This window comes from Bos indicus, chromosome X, assembly GCF_029378745.1.
Source record: "Bos indicus isolate NIAB-ARS_2022 breed Sahiwal x Tharparkar chromosome X, NIAB-ARS_B.indTharparkar_mat_pri_1.0, whole genome shotgun sequence".
Lineage (NCBI taxonomy): Eukaryota > Metazoa > Chordata > Mammalia > Artiodactyla > Bovidae > Bos > Bos indicus.
The window spans coordinates 98711505-98727886 of NC_091789.1; the positions used below are offsets into that span (position 1 = coordinate 98711505).

General features: G+C 43.6%; 1 long non-coding RNA gene across 1 annotated transcript in view; it reads left to right on the forward strand.

Annotated features, from left to right (window-relative positions):
- The first annotated feature begins 901 nt into the window (after positions 1-901).
- LOC139181145 (uncharacterized) overlaps positions 902-16382 on the forward strand; it is a 57175-nt gene continuing 41694 nt past the window's right edge. The window contains exons 1-2 of the long non-coding RNA XR_011565239.1: positions 902-2041; positions 2581-2658. This is a non-coding gene — a long non-coding RNA (uncharacterized lncRNA). The remainder of the gene's footprint in view (positions 2042-2580; positions 2659-16382) is intronic.

Below are 16382 nucleotides of genomic sequence, written 5' to 3' on the forward strand. Positions count from 1 at the left end.
AGACTCTGAACAGAACAAATGGGTGCAGGAGATGAGTCAGCCCAGGCGAGGCAGAGGTGCCAGTGAAAATCCTGCCAGTGTGACTGGGTAACACCCAGAAGTGGGGGGCACACAGGGCGGGGGTTCCTATTCCAAGTGTGAGGATTTAGAGGCACTGTCTGTCTGTGGTAAGTCTTGATCATGCACCTACTGAAGGGATGGCTGTGTGATCTGGGTCGAATTGTCTTCCTCTTCTGGCCTCAGTTTCCTCCTCCGTGAAGTGGGTCGAATACTCACTCTATCCTAGTGCATCATATCTAGTATAAAAGGTGGTCTGTCAGTAGTAACTGTCATGCGTAGTGCTTGTGCCCTCCACCCTAAGCCACTTGCACCATGTGAAACTGTCCCATTGGCGGGGATGTGGGACACGGTGAGGAGACCTTGATCCGTCATCACAGGGAGCCCAAAGATGGCTCAGGCCCTCGAAGAGACTGGCAAAGGGGCTCAGAAGGTAGGAACCCAAAGTCTAGCAAAGGGGCTTGGCAGGGGGCAAGTTCCCCTTCTATTTCTGCCACTGCCAAGTGAGGAAGAAGAGTCGCCTGCTCTGGAACCAAGGACTGGACGGTGATCTACAGGCGTCACCCATTCTAAGCAAGTCAACGGATTAAATATGATTTTTATTAACTCAGTCTTCTTTTTTTAGAGGGGTTGCTAGCTAAACGGAAGGATTCACACTAAGATTCCGATACGCGGCTGTCCTATAGTTCTGATCGAGTATGGGAAGATAAGACTCAGCGAGAAGGAGGGCAGCAGGGGCGCGGAGATGAACAGGTCTGGCTTTGCCAATACCCACCCACTCAGCACATCTTCCCTTCCGGAGCGGTTCGCGGCATCTGCGCATGCTCCTTCCGCCCATGTCAGGCCCTCCGAGGGGTCGCGCTGTGCTCTGTGGAGGTGGGGTCTGCGCATGCGCGTCCTGCTCGCCCCGTTCTGCCGGAGGGGCGGGAGAGTCAGTTGTGGAACTGGCCAGTGCGATTGAGGGGACGACTGCGGCCAGACCCATAGGAAGTGACTGTTAGGAGATGTGGACAAAGCGGCGTGCGACAACAACAGGTCACAGAGAGAAGAGGAGGGGTGCGGCCGCCCGGGGCAGTTTAGGCAGGCGCAGAGTCCTCGACGGTAGCGCTTGTGGGTCCTCCTTTCTTCCGGGTTGCAGTTTGTGGTGCCCGCGGGAGGCAAAAAACCAGAGAACGGAACGGGGTGGGTGTGTTAGACCCAGAGGAAACCCCTCTCCATCCCGTCCTCACATCTCCGAGGCCTAGAGAGGACTCAATCTTAGGTCCATTGTACCCCATATCGTCCCCCTGAAGAAAAACTAAATTTGCACAGTAACCGCGCCAGACCCCACCCTCAGTCTTTCAGTCAGTTCCAAAGGGCTCACCCACACTCCGGGGGACTCTGAGTCGAAAAGGGGGTCCGTGGAACAGGGTGGGATTACAGCAATTGAAAAAATTGCTCTGGAGCCGTCTCTGGCCTGGGAAAACCGCTGCTTCCACAGATAAGCCGAGGGGAGCATTCGCGGGGCACAGAAGAGTGACTTCAGACCACAGAACAGGTAGTGTAGACTGAATGAGGTACGAATTGGCCCAGTGAAGACGGAATTAGGTGCTAATTGGCCCAATCTGAGACTGGGTTAATAACTGACTTCTGACCCCCAGGCCCCTGTAAGGACAGCGAAGGGAGCCTTTGACTACTCCAGCTACAGGTGTGAAGTCACAGAGGCACTGGGGCTCTTGAAGCTTGATGCTTCTTCTGAATGAAGACGGCCCAGTCATATTAAGTAACATGTATATATGAGGTGCTGTTTTGAGTATATTTACTTTGTTAGGCCTCAGGACAACCCTATGAGGTAGGGATTACAATCACCCTCAGTTTACAGATAAGCATGTGAGTACTTCTCTAATAAGGAGTAAAGCAGGACTTCACATTCAAGGCAGTCTGGCTCCAGAGTCTGCACTCCTCTAAGAGGACAACCTACAGATGTACACAATCTACAATCTGGGTAAGAGACCAGATAAGGGATACCCACTAAAAGGTCAAACTTGGAACTTATTCCCTGAGCACCTACTCTCACACTGCTGTGTTTCTCATACACCATTTCAGTATTCTCAATAATCTTGTGCAGAAGGAATTGCTTGGATATGGAGACAAAGAGATGTTCCATATGCTGCCCCAGATTACACCGATAGTAGTTGAACCAAGTTGATGAAGCAACTTGACTCACATAACAAGTTAACCAAGACAAATGACGAGACTAAAATCTAGGCCTCTTATCTACCCATCTTGGGGTCTGTATGGTCAAGGATCACTCAAGATGGCTGTTCTCTTGCTCTGTGTACATCCCCTGCTGGACCAGTGCCTGCTTCACCTATACCCTACTCACATGACTGACTTTCCCACATACTTGCCCCAGGCCCCAGCTACTGACGAATGTTCTTATCAGTGGGGCAGTGAGGGGCGTGCTCCTCTGCTAGTTTCTGGTAACCAATGAGCCAACCTGACGTCAATTCCCCCTATAACTGGCAGTCTCCCCTTCCCCAGGGCGAAGACTGCAGCCATGTACTGCCCGTCATCCACAACACACAGTGAGGTGTCGCTCCAGGACCTTGCTTCAGACATGTAAGATCCCACATCCATTAAACCACTGATGTCTCTGTCTTGGGCTCTGGGCTTTTTCCTCGGTCTTGAAGCTGGGCACGCACAGGCCTTGTAGGCCTGCGGGGTAGCAGCCCAACAGGGTCGTTTTACTACATGCATTTTAAAAAAACATTTTTTATTTTATCTATTTGTGGCCGTGCTGGGTCTTTGTTGCTATGCACTTTCTCTAGTTGTATCAAGCGGGGGCTACTCTCTAGTTGCCATGTGTGGACTTCTCATTGCGGTGGCTCCTCTTTTGTGGCGTGTGGGCTCTAGAATGCACAGGCTCAGTAGTTGTGGTGCGCGGGATTATTTGCCCCATGGCATGTGGAATCTTCTCAGAACAGGGATTGAACCTGTGTGCCCTGCATTGGCAGATTCTTAACTACAGGACCACCAGGGAAGTCCCCTACTATATGCATTTTAACAAACATTTATTTGTTCATTCAGCAAATGTTTGTTGTGCCAGTCATTCTTGGAGGCACTTAGGATTCAGCAGTGAACAAAATAAACATGGTCCCTTCCCTCTGAGGGAGGGTGAAGGTAGAGAGTGTAAAATATCAACAAAGCTAGACTTTAAAGCTAGACAGCAAAGCTAGACAGAGGATGAGATGGTTGGATGGCATCACCAACTCCATAGATATGAGTTTTGAGCAAGCTCCGGAAGTTGGTGATGGACAGGGAAGCTTGGCGTGCTGCAGTCGGACATGACTGAGTGACTGAACTGAACTGAGACTCTAAAGCAGTGAAAACAGATTTTGTTTAGTAAGTACTGACAGTAGGGGAAAAAGCTGGACTCCATTCCGATTTGTGCAGGGTGTTTTAAAGGGAGAATGAGAGAGGGAGAGGAGGAACAAGCAGGGGCTCAAGTAGAGTGAGGGAAGTGAAAAATTTTAGAAATACAGTTGGTCAGTGTAAGAGCGATTATGTTACTCAAAAACTGGGTTTGCTTCCTGGTGGGTGTCGAGCCAAAAGATACAACCGAGGCAAAGAGCGGGAGAAAGAAGGATTTATTATTACTTGAAGCAAGTAAGGAAAACAGTGGGGATTTTCCCCAAAGCAGTGTCTCCCTGAACAGCAAAATTGGGGAAGTTTTAAGCCGAGGGTAAATAAATATTCTATTAGGAGATTGCGTGGTGTGTGTATATCCATGGCAGGGTTGGGGTGGGGGGAGCTTGAGCAGTGGAAAATTCAGCATAGAACTGGGGCAAAAGTTGTCAGAGTCCAAGCTATAGTTGAAGCCATGATGGTCAGCAAAGGTCAACATCATCATCCCTTAGGTTCCAGTTGATCTGGTGATTGAGTGCTGGAGGTAGGTTTAAATTCTGCAAAACAGCTCAAGAAAGTGCTTCAGGCTAATCTTTACCTTTGAAACAGAACTGAGAGTCTTTACAGCTGATTCATTATCTTTGCTATTATTACTTCTCTTTCCTGACAACAGTTGTTTGTTCTTTTGTTTCCTTAAGATGTGTTCAAGGGCACATCTTCAAGGGCAATCATTGTGTCCAGGCTTAGATCACGAAATGGCTTAGGCCTAAAATGGCTTCTCTCTCTCTTTTTAAAATTGAAGTATAGTTGATTTACAACGTTGTGTTAGTTTCTGGTGTACAGCATAGTTATTCAGTTATATATATATATATATATATATATATATATATATATATATATGGCATATTCTTTTCTATTATGGTTTACTACAGAATATTGACTATAGCTCTCTGTGCCATACAGTAGGACCTTGTTGTTTATCCATCCTATGTATAATAGGTTGCTTTCACTAATCCCAAACTCCTAGTCCTTCTTTTCCCTACCTCTCCTCCCGCTTGGCAACTATAAGTCTGTTTTCTAAGTCTGTGAGTCTGTTTCTGTTTCGTAGATAAGCTCATTTGTGTCATATTTTAGATTCCACATATAAGTGATATCATATGGTATTTGTCTTTCTCTTTCTCTCTCTCTCTCTCTCTTTTTTTTGGCATGCCTTGCGGCTTTTGGGATCTTCGTTCTCAGACCAAGGAACCGGGCTCCAGCGGTGAAAGTGCTGAGTCCTAACCACTGGTCCAGCAGATAATTCCCTTCTTTCTCTTTCTTGATATACTTCACTTAATATGATAATCTCTAGGTCCATCCATGTTTCTGCAAGTGGCATTATTTCATTCTTTTTTATGACTGAATAATATTACATTGTATACATTTACTACATCTTTGTCCATTCATATATCGATGGACATTTAGGTTGCTTCCATGTCTTGGCTATTGTAAATAGTGCTACTTTCTCTGAATATATGTCTGGGAGTGGAATTACTGGATCATAGGACAACTCTTTTTAGTTTTTAGACTGAAAGCAGGTTTATTCAGGGAGATACATACTCTATTGACAGAGTAGGCCATTTGAGAAGGTAAGAGACCTTTTTAGTTTTTTAAGAAAACTCCATACTATTTTCCATAGTGGCTGCACAAATTTACATTCCCACCAACAGTGCAGGAGAGTTCCCTTTTCTCCACACCCTTTCCAGCATTTGTTATTTGTAGACTTTTTAATGGTGGCCATTCTGACCTGTGTGATAAAATGGCTTCTCTTATGTCAAAAAGCTGTATCTGGTTCTTTTCTTCTGGGGAGGCCCCTACCCTATTGGCTTACAATTAGGCCAGCTGTGTCTGTTAGCTGGCAATTATTGAAGTTAGGATTATTCTATCCTCTCATAGTTACTGGGAAGGAAACGGAGGCCCTATCCTTCCTTGATTATATTTCAAAGGACTGGCTCTCAGGACCTTGAGAAAGATGTTTCTGAGTCCTAGGAGATATATGTATATACATAAACGTATATGTATATATATGGGCTTCAGTGGTAAAGAACCTGCCTGTCAATGCAGGAGACATAAGAGACTCAGGTTCGATCCCTGGGTCAGGAAGATTCCCCTGGAGGCGGGCATGGTAACCCACTCCAGTATTCTTGTCTGGAGAATCCCATGGACAGAGGAACTTGGCAGGCTACAGTCCATAGGGTCCCAAAGAGTACATCTCAAAGAGACAGAGGAATTCACAATGAAAGAGACAGAGGAATTCACAATTGTAAGCCCTTTTTAGTAAATGCTGTAAGAGAGATCAGCGGCCTGTCATCAGGTGTTGGCTAGAACAAATGGTAGCTTGTTTTGACAAACCCTGAACTTTTTCAGACAGGAACTTAAAAGGAGGCTATGTCATCCAGGCACCCAGCCTTAGGCTGTTAGAAAGTGAAGTGAAAGTGAAGTTGCTCAGTCGTGTCCAACTGTTTGTGACCCCATGGACTGTAGCCTACCAGGTTCCACCATCCATGGGATTTTCCAGGCAAGAATACCGGAGTGGGCTGCCATTTCCTTCTCCAGGAGATCTTCCCTCCCCAGGGATTGAACCCAGGTCTCCTGCATTGTAGGCAGACACTTTACCATCTGAGCCACCAGGGAAGGCTGTTAGAAGTCAGGCTAAAATTTGGGCAAGTCCCTTAGTACAGGGTTTGGGTGGGAGGGGTGGTGATACTTGAATGGAGTGTTCCCTGCAAAGAGATTTCACAGTTCTCTAGGGAGGTGGAATCAACAATAAACTTGTAAATAAGACTTTCAGGGGTTAGTGAGGGTACTGAAGGCCTGGGAGACTTGGAGAAAGGATTGGCTGTATTGGTGAACTGAAAACCCTGATGTGCAAAGGTTTGGGAAGTAAAGAAAGAAGTGGGAGCGGCAAGGCAGGAAGAGCAAGTGAAAAGCCCTGAGGCAGGACCAGGCTTCTCTCAGCCAGGGCCAGAGTAAAGGCCAGTGGCTTGGGAATGCAGATAACATGCAGTGAAAGCAGTGCAGGAAAGCAGGGGAGGGTGGGACAATTGAAGTCTGAGATCTTGGGGATAGTCACAAGCCAAATCACAAGTACTTATTTTATGTGTTAGCAGTACTGCCCTATAAAGTCATGAAAGTTTTCCCTGTACAGAAGACATCTTGTGCTGAGAGGGTGAGGATGGAGGATCATTTTTTTAACTGTCTCATTTTATTTATTTTAAAATTTTATTGAAATGTAGTTGGAGAAGGCAATGGCACCCCACTCCAGTACTCTTGTCTGGAAAATCCCATGGACGGAGGAGCCTGGTAGGCTCCAGTCCATGGGGTCGCTAAGAGTTGGGCACGACTGAGCGACTTAGCAGCAGCAGTTGATTTACAATATTGTATTTAGTTCCTGCTGTACAGCAAAGTGACTCAGTTATATATATATGCTGCTGCTGCTGTTGCTAAGTCACTTCAGTCGTGTCCGACTCTGTGCGACCCCATAGATGGTAGCCCACCAGGCTCCCCTGTCCCCGGGATTCTCCAGGCAAGAACACTGGAGTGGGTTGCCATTTCCTTTTCCAATGCATGAAAGTGAGAAGTGAAAGTGAAGTCGCTCAGTCGTGTCCGACCCTTAGCGACCGCATGGACTGCAGCCTACCAGGCTCCTCCATTTATGGGATTTTCCAGGCAAGAGTACTGGAGTGGCGTGCCATTGCCTTCTCCATATATATATGTGTGTGTGTGTATATATATATATATATATATATCATATTCTTTTCCATTATGGTTTATCACAGGATATTAAATATCATCCTATATAGTAGGACCTTGTTTTTTATCCGTCCTATGTATAATAGTTGGCATCTGCTAATCCCAAACTCCCATTCCTTCCCTCTCCTACCCACCTTCCCCTTGGCAACCACAAATCTGCTCTCTATATCTGTGAGTCTGTTTTTGTTTCATAAATATATTGATTTATATCATATTTTAGATTCCACATATAAATGATATCATATAGTATTTGTCTTTCTCTTTCTGACTTACTTTGCTTTGTATGATAATCTCTAGGTCCATCCATGTTGCTGCAAATGGCATGATTTCATTCTTTTTTATGGCTGAGTAATATTCCTGTGTGTGTGTGTGTGTGTGTGTGTACTGTATTCCATAGTGGCTGCACCAATTTACGTTCCTACCAACAGTGTAAGAGGGCTGCCTTCTCACTACACCCTCTCCAGCATTTGTTATTTGTAGACTTTTTAATAATGGCCATTCTAGCTGGTATGAGATGGTACCTCATTATAGTTTTGATTTGCATTTCTCTAATAATTAGTGATATTGAACATCTTTTCATGTGCCTAAAAAGCAGAGACATTACTGACAAAAGTCCATATAGTCAAAGCTATGGTTTTTCCAGTAGTAGCTGAGCAACCAAAGAATTGATGCTTTTGAACTGAGTGTTGGAGAAGACTCTTGAGAGCCCCTTGGACAGTAAGGAGATCAAACCAGTCAATCCTAAAGGAAATCAGTCCTGAATATTCATTGGAAGGACTGATGCTGAAGCTGAAGCTCCAATACTTTGGCCACCTGACGTGAAGAACTGACTTATTGAAAAAGACCCTGATGCTGGGAAAAATTGAAGGCAGGAGGAGAAGAGGATGATTGAGGATGAGATGGTTGGTTCAATGGACATGAGTTTGAGCAGGCCCCAGGAGTTGGTGATAGACAGTGAAGCCTGGTGTGCTGCAGTCCATGGGGTTGCAAAGAGTCGGACACGAGTGAGTGGCTTAACTGAACTGAATTGGCCATACGTGTGTCGTCTTTGCAGAAATGTCTATTTAGGTCTTCTGCCCATTTTTCAACTGGGTTATTTGTTTTTTGTGTGTGTTATTGAATTGTAGGGGCTGTTTGTGTATTTTGGAAATTAAGCCTTTGTCAGTTGCATCATTTGCAAATATTTTCTCCAAGTTCATAGAATGTATTTTTGTTTTGTTTATGACTTTCTTTGCTGTGCCAAAGCTTATAAGTTTGATTAGGTCTCATTTGTTTGTTTTTGCTTTTATTTCTATTGCCTTGGGAGACTGACCTAAGGAAACCTTGGTATAATTTATGTCAGAGACTGTTTTGCCTATATTCTCTTCTAGGAGTTCTGTGGTGTCTTGTCTTATAAAGTCTTTAAGCCATTTTGAGTTTATTTTAGTATATAATGTGAAGGTGTATTATAGCTTCATTGATTTACATGTAGCTACCCAACTTCCCAACACCACTTGCTGAAGAGACGGTCTTCTCAGGATGAGGGATCCTAAAGTCAATCGTTTCTATGTTCACCTAGCTGTGCTGTGGATCTTGGTGCAAGGCTGTGCCAGCCAGGAGAGAGGGGGGCCTTTTCTTTGCTTTTTTGCCTTGCAGAATGTAGGATCTTAGTTCCCCCACCAGGGATTGAACCCTAGCCCCCTGCACTGGAAGCATGGAGTCTTAACCACCAGGGACCACCAGGGAAGTTCCAGGGGCCTTTTTCTAAAATCCACAGCCTAGCCACACTGAACCCAGAGGAGCTGCCTCTGCCCAGGAGGGCACCCGTGTCTGAATCAAATGAAAGTGCTACACGGGTGAACTGTAGCTTGTTTGCCAGGCCCGTGTTTTCCAAGTAGCAGATCAGTTCTGAGGTTGTTGAAAAAGCGGAGCAACTGTCTTAAAAAGCATTATAGGGACTTCCTTGGTGGTCCAGTGGCACTCCCATTGCAAGGGGCCTGGATTCCATCCCTGGTCAGGGAACTAGATCCCACATGCCACAACTAAGAGCTCACATGCCACAACTATAGATCCTGCAGTAAAAAAAGTAACGAGGATCAAAGACCTATGTGACCTGGCACAGCCAAATAAATAAATACATAATTAAAAAAAAAAGAGCACCATGAACTGTGATTTTGTTACCTTATTACAGAGCCCCTAGTGGCTGCACAGTGGAATTGTTCAACCCCTCTACAAGAAACTGCAGCGGCAACTCAACAAGGGAGAGGATGATAGTTGGGTAGCCACTGACACCTGAGGGTGACTTCATCCAAGTGAAGGAACCCTTATTCCCTCTTCCCCTTCAGGCTCTTCCTGGGTCTCTCCCATTCCTTTTGTTTTCTTCAAGGGAACATACTGAGCATTCATTACTTGGTGGAGTGCAGGCAAAAATGTCCTCAGCAACATGTCCAAAATCAGGTAGAGGAAACAGACAAGTTTTAAAAAAATTTATTGTTATTGATTTATACATCTCTATCTTACAAAAAGGATTTGAAGCAGCTGTCAATTCCAAGATATATCATTTCCTGACACTATACCAGGGCGGACAATAAAATTAAGCTAGGACAAGATGATGATAAAAATCCCTTTGATTTATTTTGCTTTAAAAGTGTTTGTATCTTGGAACTTTCCTGGTGGTCCCGTGGTTAACACAGATTCTATCCCTGGTTGAAGAACCAAGATCGCACATGGTGTGGGACAACTAAGCCCATATGCCACAAGTACTGAGCCTGTACTCTACAGCCTAAGAGCTGCTACTACTGAAGCCCGTGCACCTAGAGCCTATACTCTGCAGCAAGAGAAGCTATTGCAATGAGAAGCCCGCGACTAGAGAGTAGCCCCCGCTTGCTGTAACTAGAGAAAGCCCATGCACAGCAACAAACAGCCCGTGCACTGCAAGGAGGACTTAGTGCAGCCAAAAAAAGTTTATGTCTTTCTCTTGTATAGTTATTTTATCATCTTCTTTTCAAGTGTACAGAAAAGTAGAGAATAATATAAAACACTGCTACTTTTATCAAACCTTCACATTTTGTCATAGTGCTGACAAAATGCTTCACATTTTGTCAAACCTTCAAATTTGGTTTTTATTTTATTTTATTATTTTGGCCACGCTGTGCAGCTTGTGCGATCTCAGTTTCTCAACCAGGAATTGAATCCAGACCATGGTAGTGAAAGCACGAATCCTAAACCCTGAACCACCAGAAATCTCCCCAGGTTGTGTGTGTGTGTGTATTTGGCTGCACTAGGTCTTCATTGCAGTGCTCCGGCTCTTCCTTGTGGTAGGAGGGCTTTCTCTAGTTGTGGTGCGTGGGCTTAGTTACCTTGTGGCATGTGGGATCTTAGTTCCCCGACCAGGGACTGAACCCATGCCCCGCTTCAGTGAAAGCACAGAGTCCTAACCACTGGATTGCCAGGGAATTCCTGATATGGTCTTGTATTGCATGAGTGGTATTAACACTGCATGGCCCTTATGCTGGTTGTGCAGCTCTAGATACTCCCTGCATCTCCACAGTGCTCTCCAGCACCCAAAGAACTTTCAGTTCAGTTCAGTCGCTCAGTTGTGTCCGACTCTTTGCAACCCCATGAATCGTAGCACGCCAGGCCTCCCTGTCCATCACCAACTCCCGGAGTTCACTCAAACTCACGTCCATCGAGTCGGTGATGCCATCCAGCCATCACATCCTCTGTCGTCCCCTTCTCCTCCTGCCCCCAATCCCTCCCAGCATCAGAGTCTTTTCCAATGAGTCAACTCTTCGCATGAGGTGGCCAAAGTACTGGAGTTTCAGCTTTAGCATCATTCCTTCCAAAGAAGGGTCTGTTATTTCCTGTGCTCCTCACACAAGCCTCTTAAGAAGGCAGAACAAGTGGCATGATCCCCCATTCAACTCAAGAGGAAACAAACATCCAGAATGAAGGGCTAAGACCACAAAGGGGCAGAGACCCAGGCTCAATGTAGGCTTTCCCAGCTCAGGGCTGTTTCCACTACTCAGTTTCCATTCAGGTCATATCAAGGCAATAAATGTGAACAACTGGAGAACAAGCCAGTGGGAGTGAGAGAGGAGGAGCATGGAGACAGGGTATGAAGAAAGGGTAGGGTTGGGAGGAAAAAATAAAAGCAGAGCCAGGGGCGGGATCTGTATGGATTTAAATCTACCAGTGACTGTCAAGCTTGACAGCTCTTTGGGATCACCTGGGTAACTTCAAGAAGCACTGATGTCTGAGGCCCACCCCCAGAGATTCTAAAGTAACCGACCTGCCAGGCCTCCTGAGCAGCAGAATGTTGAAAAGCTCCCCAGCTGATTTTTGAATGTATAGCCTAGGTGAGGACCATTGACTAAGCAGAGCTATTTGTCAGGCAGTGAATTGGTTGAGGGGGCGGTACTCAAAGGCTGGCTTGTTAACCTTAATAAGATCTTAGACTTCAAAGCCTGGCTTGTAAATAAGGTATTGAGATCTTAGCCCTAGATCTAAGGGCTATGGACAAAAATGGGCTAAAATGAAAGGTGATAATCCAGTTTCCTCAGTGCTGTTCATACTAACCTTAAACTATTTTGTTCAGTTATCAGGGCTTTAACTTGAAGGGGAGACTAGCAATTTTCAGAATGAATACCAGTAAACCCCGACAGAGCAATAGAATTTGTCAAATATTCTCTAAGTACTTCCTTTGTGCAGGTTCTGTGCTATAGGGAAGTTAGAGAGATGGAAAAATCACAATCCTTGCCCTCCAGAAGCTCAGACTAACTGGCAACCCAGACAAATATATGACAACACCATGTGCTAAGTGTTAGAGATAAGTCCAAAGTGCGAGGGAATAGAGGGCAGAAAATACCTAACTCTACCTCAGGGGGACTAGCAGAGGGGCTCAGAGTAGGCTTCATAGGAGTGCTGTATGAGCTGGGTCTTGAAGGATGAGTAGTAGTTGGTTAAGGGTATGGTTGAGGCTGGGGGTTTGGAAGAGCATGTGCAGAGGCTCAGGCATAAGTGTGGCTTCAGAAGAACATGTAGTTTGGAATGATACAAGCACAGGGACTAAATATCTGTTGGAGAAGAACCTTACCCTGTAGGCAGCAGGGAATCATCAAAGGAGTGTGTGGAAAACAGCAAAGTCCTTATGGAGGACAGGGTATCTAAACTAGGTCCTGGAAGATGAGTAGTAATGGATGTGGGATGGAAAGGCTTCCCAAATCAGAGTGGGAGTGGGAGGGGGAATAATGTGGGCAAAAGTGCAGAGGCAGGAATGAGCCTGACATGTATCATGTGCATTGAGGGAATCAATAATCTGGTAAGTAAGTAAGTAAGTGAAGTCGCTCAGTCGTGTCTAACTCTTTGTGACCCCATGGACTGTAGCCTACCAGGCTCCTCTGTCCATGGGATTTTCCAGGCAATAGTACTGGAGTGGATTGCCATTTCCTTCTCCAGCATCTGGTAGGCATGATCAAAATTATCTGGAGTGCTGTTTAAAAATGTCAGTGCCTGGGCTCCACTAACCCCCTTCCCTAGAGACTCTGATATATATGGTCTCGGGAGTGGGGCCAGGCCTCAGTATTGGGGAAAAAGTCTCCCAGGTGATCCTAATTTGCGGCTAGACTTGAAAGCCACAGCTGTAAGGAAGTTGTTGGGGAGGTGGATCAGAAGGTAGGCTAGAGTCAGGCAAATTATGATGATAACTGAGCTAGGATTTATTGAATGTTAACTATGTGCCAGAGACTCCATTAATCCATTTAATCCTCATAACCCTATGAGGATAGGTACTGTTATCTTGTGTTGAGGTGAAGAAACAATAGTATCACCAAAGTCTTATACCAAAGTGTCAGGCAATCTGTCTTCAGAGCGTTTCCTAGAAGGACTTGTATTGCAGGACAAAGAACTTGGGTTTTCTTCAGTAACCATCTTTGTTAGTTTACTGTGTATCTGTCCAGAATATCTTTATGCATGTACAAGCAATTATGACTAGATATAACCCCCCCTTTCTTACACAAAATGTGGCGTACTCACTAGATACACTGTTTTGCATCTTGCTTTATTAACCATATATCCTGGAAATCTTTACAAATCAATACATAGAGAACTTCTTCATTTTTTTATACTTCCTGAGCATTCGTTTGTGTGTATGTACCATAATGTATTTATTCTTGGTTTGTCTTCAGTTTCTAATTATGAAAATGCTGTAATGAATAATCATATGTACATTTTGCACATTTTCAGAAATGTAATTACTGGGTCAAAAGGTATATGTGCATTTGTAATTTCAATGAATACTGCCAAGTTGTTCTCCATAGGTTTTATATTACTTTGCATTCCTACCTGCAGTACATAACAGTATGTAGGTGCATTTTTTTCATGAAGTTTTACTAATCATTTCAAAGGTCAGTAGAATTGAAAATTTTCTAGCAGGACTGATCAAGAGAAAAAAAGTGAAAATTAAAATTACTAACACCAGGAATAAAAATTAGGACATCACTACATATCCTACAGATATATGAAGGATAATAAGTAAATATAATAAACAAGTTGAGCAATTTGATATCTTACATAAAATGGGCAAGTTCTCTGAAAATAAAATGACTAAGAATGACATTAGAAGAAATAGATACTCTTAATTGTTCCATAACTGTTAAGAAATTGGATTCAACAACATTCCCCTACAAAAAACTCCAGGCCCAGATGACTTCACCAGTGAATGCTATCTAACCTCTAAGGAGGAAATATCAATTCTACATGCCTATTTACAGAAAATAGAGAATGAGGGGATATTTCTTATCTCATTTTATTTCAGCTTACCATGATCAAAACTTGACTGTCTATATCTTCTCATGTTCATTTGGAGAGCTTTGTTTCTCAAGGAATTTGCATATTTTCATCTAAATTGTGAAATTTATTTGCATAAATTGTTCATAGTTCTGTTTTTTGTTTTTAAAATTTTTTAATTGGTGGAAAATTGCTTTACAATGTTGTGTTGGATTCTGCTATACAACAACACAAATCAGTCATAATTATATATAAATACCCTCCCTGTTGATCCTCCCTCCCCTCCCCCAATCCCACCCCTCTAAGTCATCACAGAGTGCCAGGACAGGCTCCCTGTGTTATATAGCAACTTCCTACTCACTGTTTTACACTTGATAGTGTATAGATGTCAATGCTACTTTCTCAGTTTGTCCCACCCTCACCTTCCCCCACTGTGTCCACTAGTTCGTTCTCTACTAGGTTCATTAGTACCATTTTTCTATATATCAGTGCCATTTTCCACATATGTTATTAATATACAATACTTTTTTTTTCTCTTTCTAACTTACTTAACTCTGTATAAGAGGCTCTAGGTTCATATATTTCACTAGAACTGATATAAATTCATTCTTTTTTATGGCTGAGTTATATTCTGCTGTATATATATACCATATTTCTTTATCCATTCATCTGTTAATGGACATCTAGGTTCCTTCCATGTCCTGGCTATTGTATATATTGCTGCAATGAACACTGGGGTACATGTGTCTTTTAGAATTGTGGTTTTCTCAGGGTGTGTGACCAGTAGTGGGATTGCTGGGTCATATGGTAGATTTATTCCTAGTTTTTTAAGGAATCTCCATACTGTTTTCCATAATAGTATCAGTTTACATTCCCACCAAAAGTGCAGGAGGGCATTGTTGTTCAGTCCCTCAGTCATGTCCGACTGTTGTGACCCCATGAACTGTAGCATGCTAGGCCTCCCTGTCCTTCACAGTCTCCCAGAGCTTGCTCAAACTCATGTCTATTGAGTCAGTGATGCCATCCAACCATCTCATCTTCTGTCGCCCCCTTCTTCTCCTACCCTCAGTCTTTCCCAGCACCAAGGTCTTTTCCAGTGAGTCAGCTCTTCGCATCAGGTGGCCAAAGTATTGGATTTTCAGCTTCAGCATCAGTCCTGCCAGTGAATATTTAGGGTTGATTTCCTTTAGAATTGACTGGTTTGATCTCCTTGCAGTCCAAGGGATTATCAAGAGTCTTCTCTAGTACCACTGTTCAAAAGCATCAATTCTTTGGCACTCAACTTTCTTTATGGTCCAACTCTCACATCCATACATGACTACTGGCAAAACCATAGCTTTGACTATACAGACCTTTGTTGGCAAAGTGATGTCTTTGCTTTTGAATATGCTGTCTAGGTTTGTCATAGCTTTTCTTCCAAGGAGCAAATATCTTTTAATTTCATGGCTGCAGTCACCATCCCCATTGATTTTGGAGCCCAAGAAAATAAAGTCTAGCACCGTTTCCATTTTTCCCCCATCTATTTGCCATAAAGTGATGAGACTGGATGCCATGATCTTAGTTTTCTGAATGTTGAGTTTTAAGCCAGCTTTTTCACTCTCCTCTTTCACTTTTATCAAGAGGCTCTTTAGTTCCTCTTCACTTTCTGCCATTAGGGTGGTATCATCTGAATATCTGAGGTTATTGATATTTCTCCTGGCAATCTTGATTCCCACGTGTGCTTCATCCAGCCCTGCATTTCACATGATGTACTTTGCATAGGAGTTAAATGAGCAGGATGACAATATACAGCCTTGACACACTCCTTTCCCAATTTGGACCTTTCTGTTGTTCAACAACCAGTCTGTTGTTCCATGTCCAGTTCTAATTGTTGCTTCTTGACCTGCGTACACGTTTCTCAGGAGGCAAATAAGGCGGTCTGGTATTCCTATCTCTTTAAGAATTTTCTGCAGTTTGTTGTAATCTGTGTAATAACACAGTCAAAGGCTTTAGCATAGTCAATGAAGTAGAAGTAGATGTTTTTCTGGAATTCCCTTGCTTTTTCTATGAGCCAACAGATGTTGGAAATTCCCCTGTTTTAATACTTGCAATGTCTATAAGACCTGTAGTGATATCCTTGTTTTAAAAAAAATTTATTTGGGACTTCCTTGGTGGTACAGTGGTTAAGACTTTGCCTTCCAACTCAGGGGGTGTGGGTTCAATCCATGGTTGGAGAGCTAAGATCCTATGTGCCTTGCAGCCAAAAGACCAAATCATAAAAAGCAGAAACAATATTGTAATACATTCAATAAAGACTTTAAAAATGGTTCATATAAAATATATATATATATATATATATATATATATATATATATATATCTATATCTATATCTATATCTATA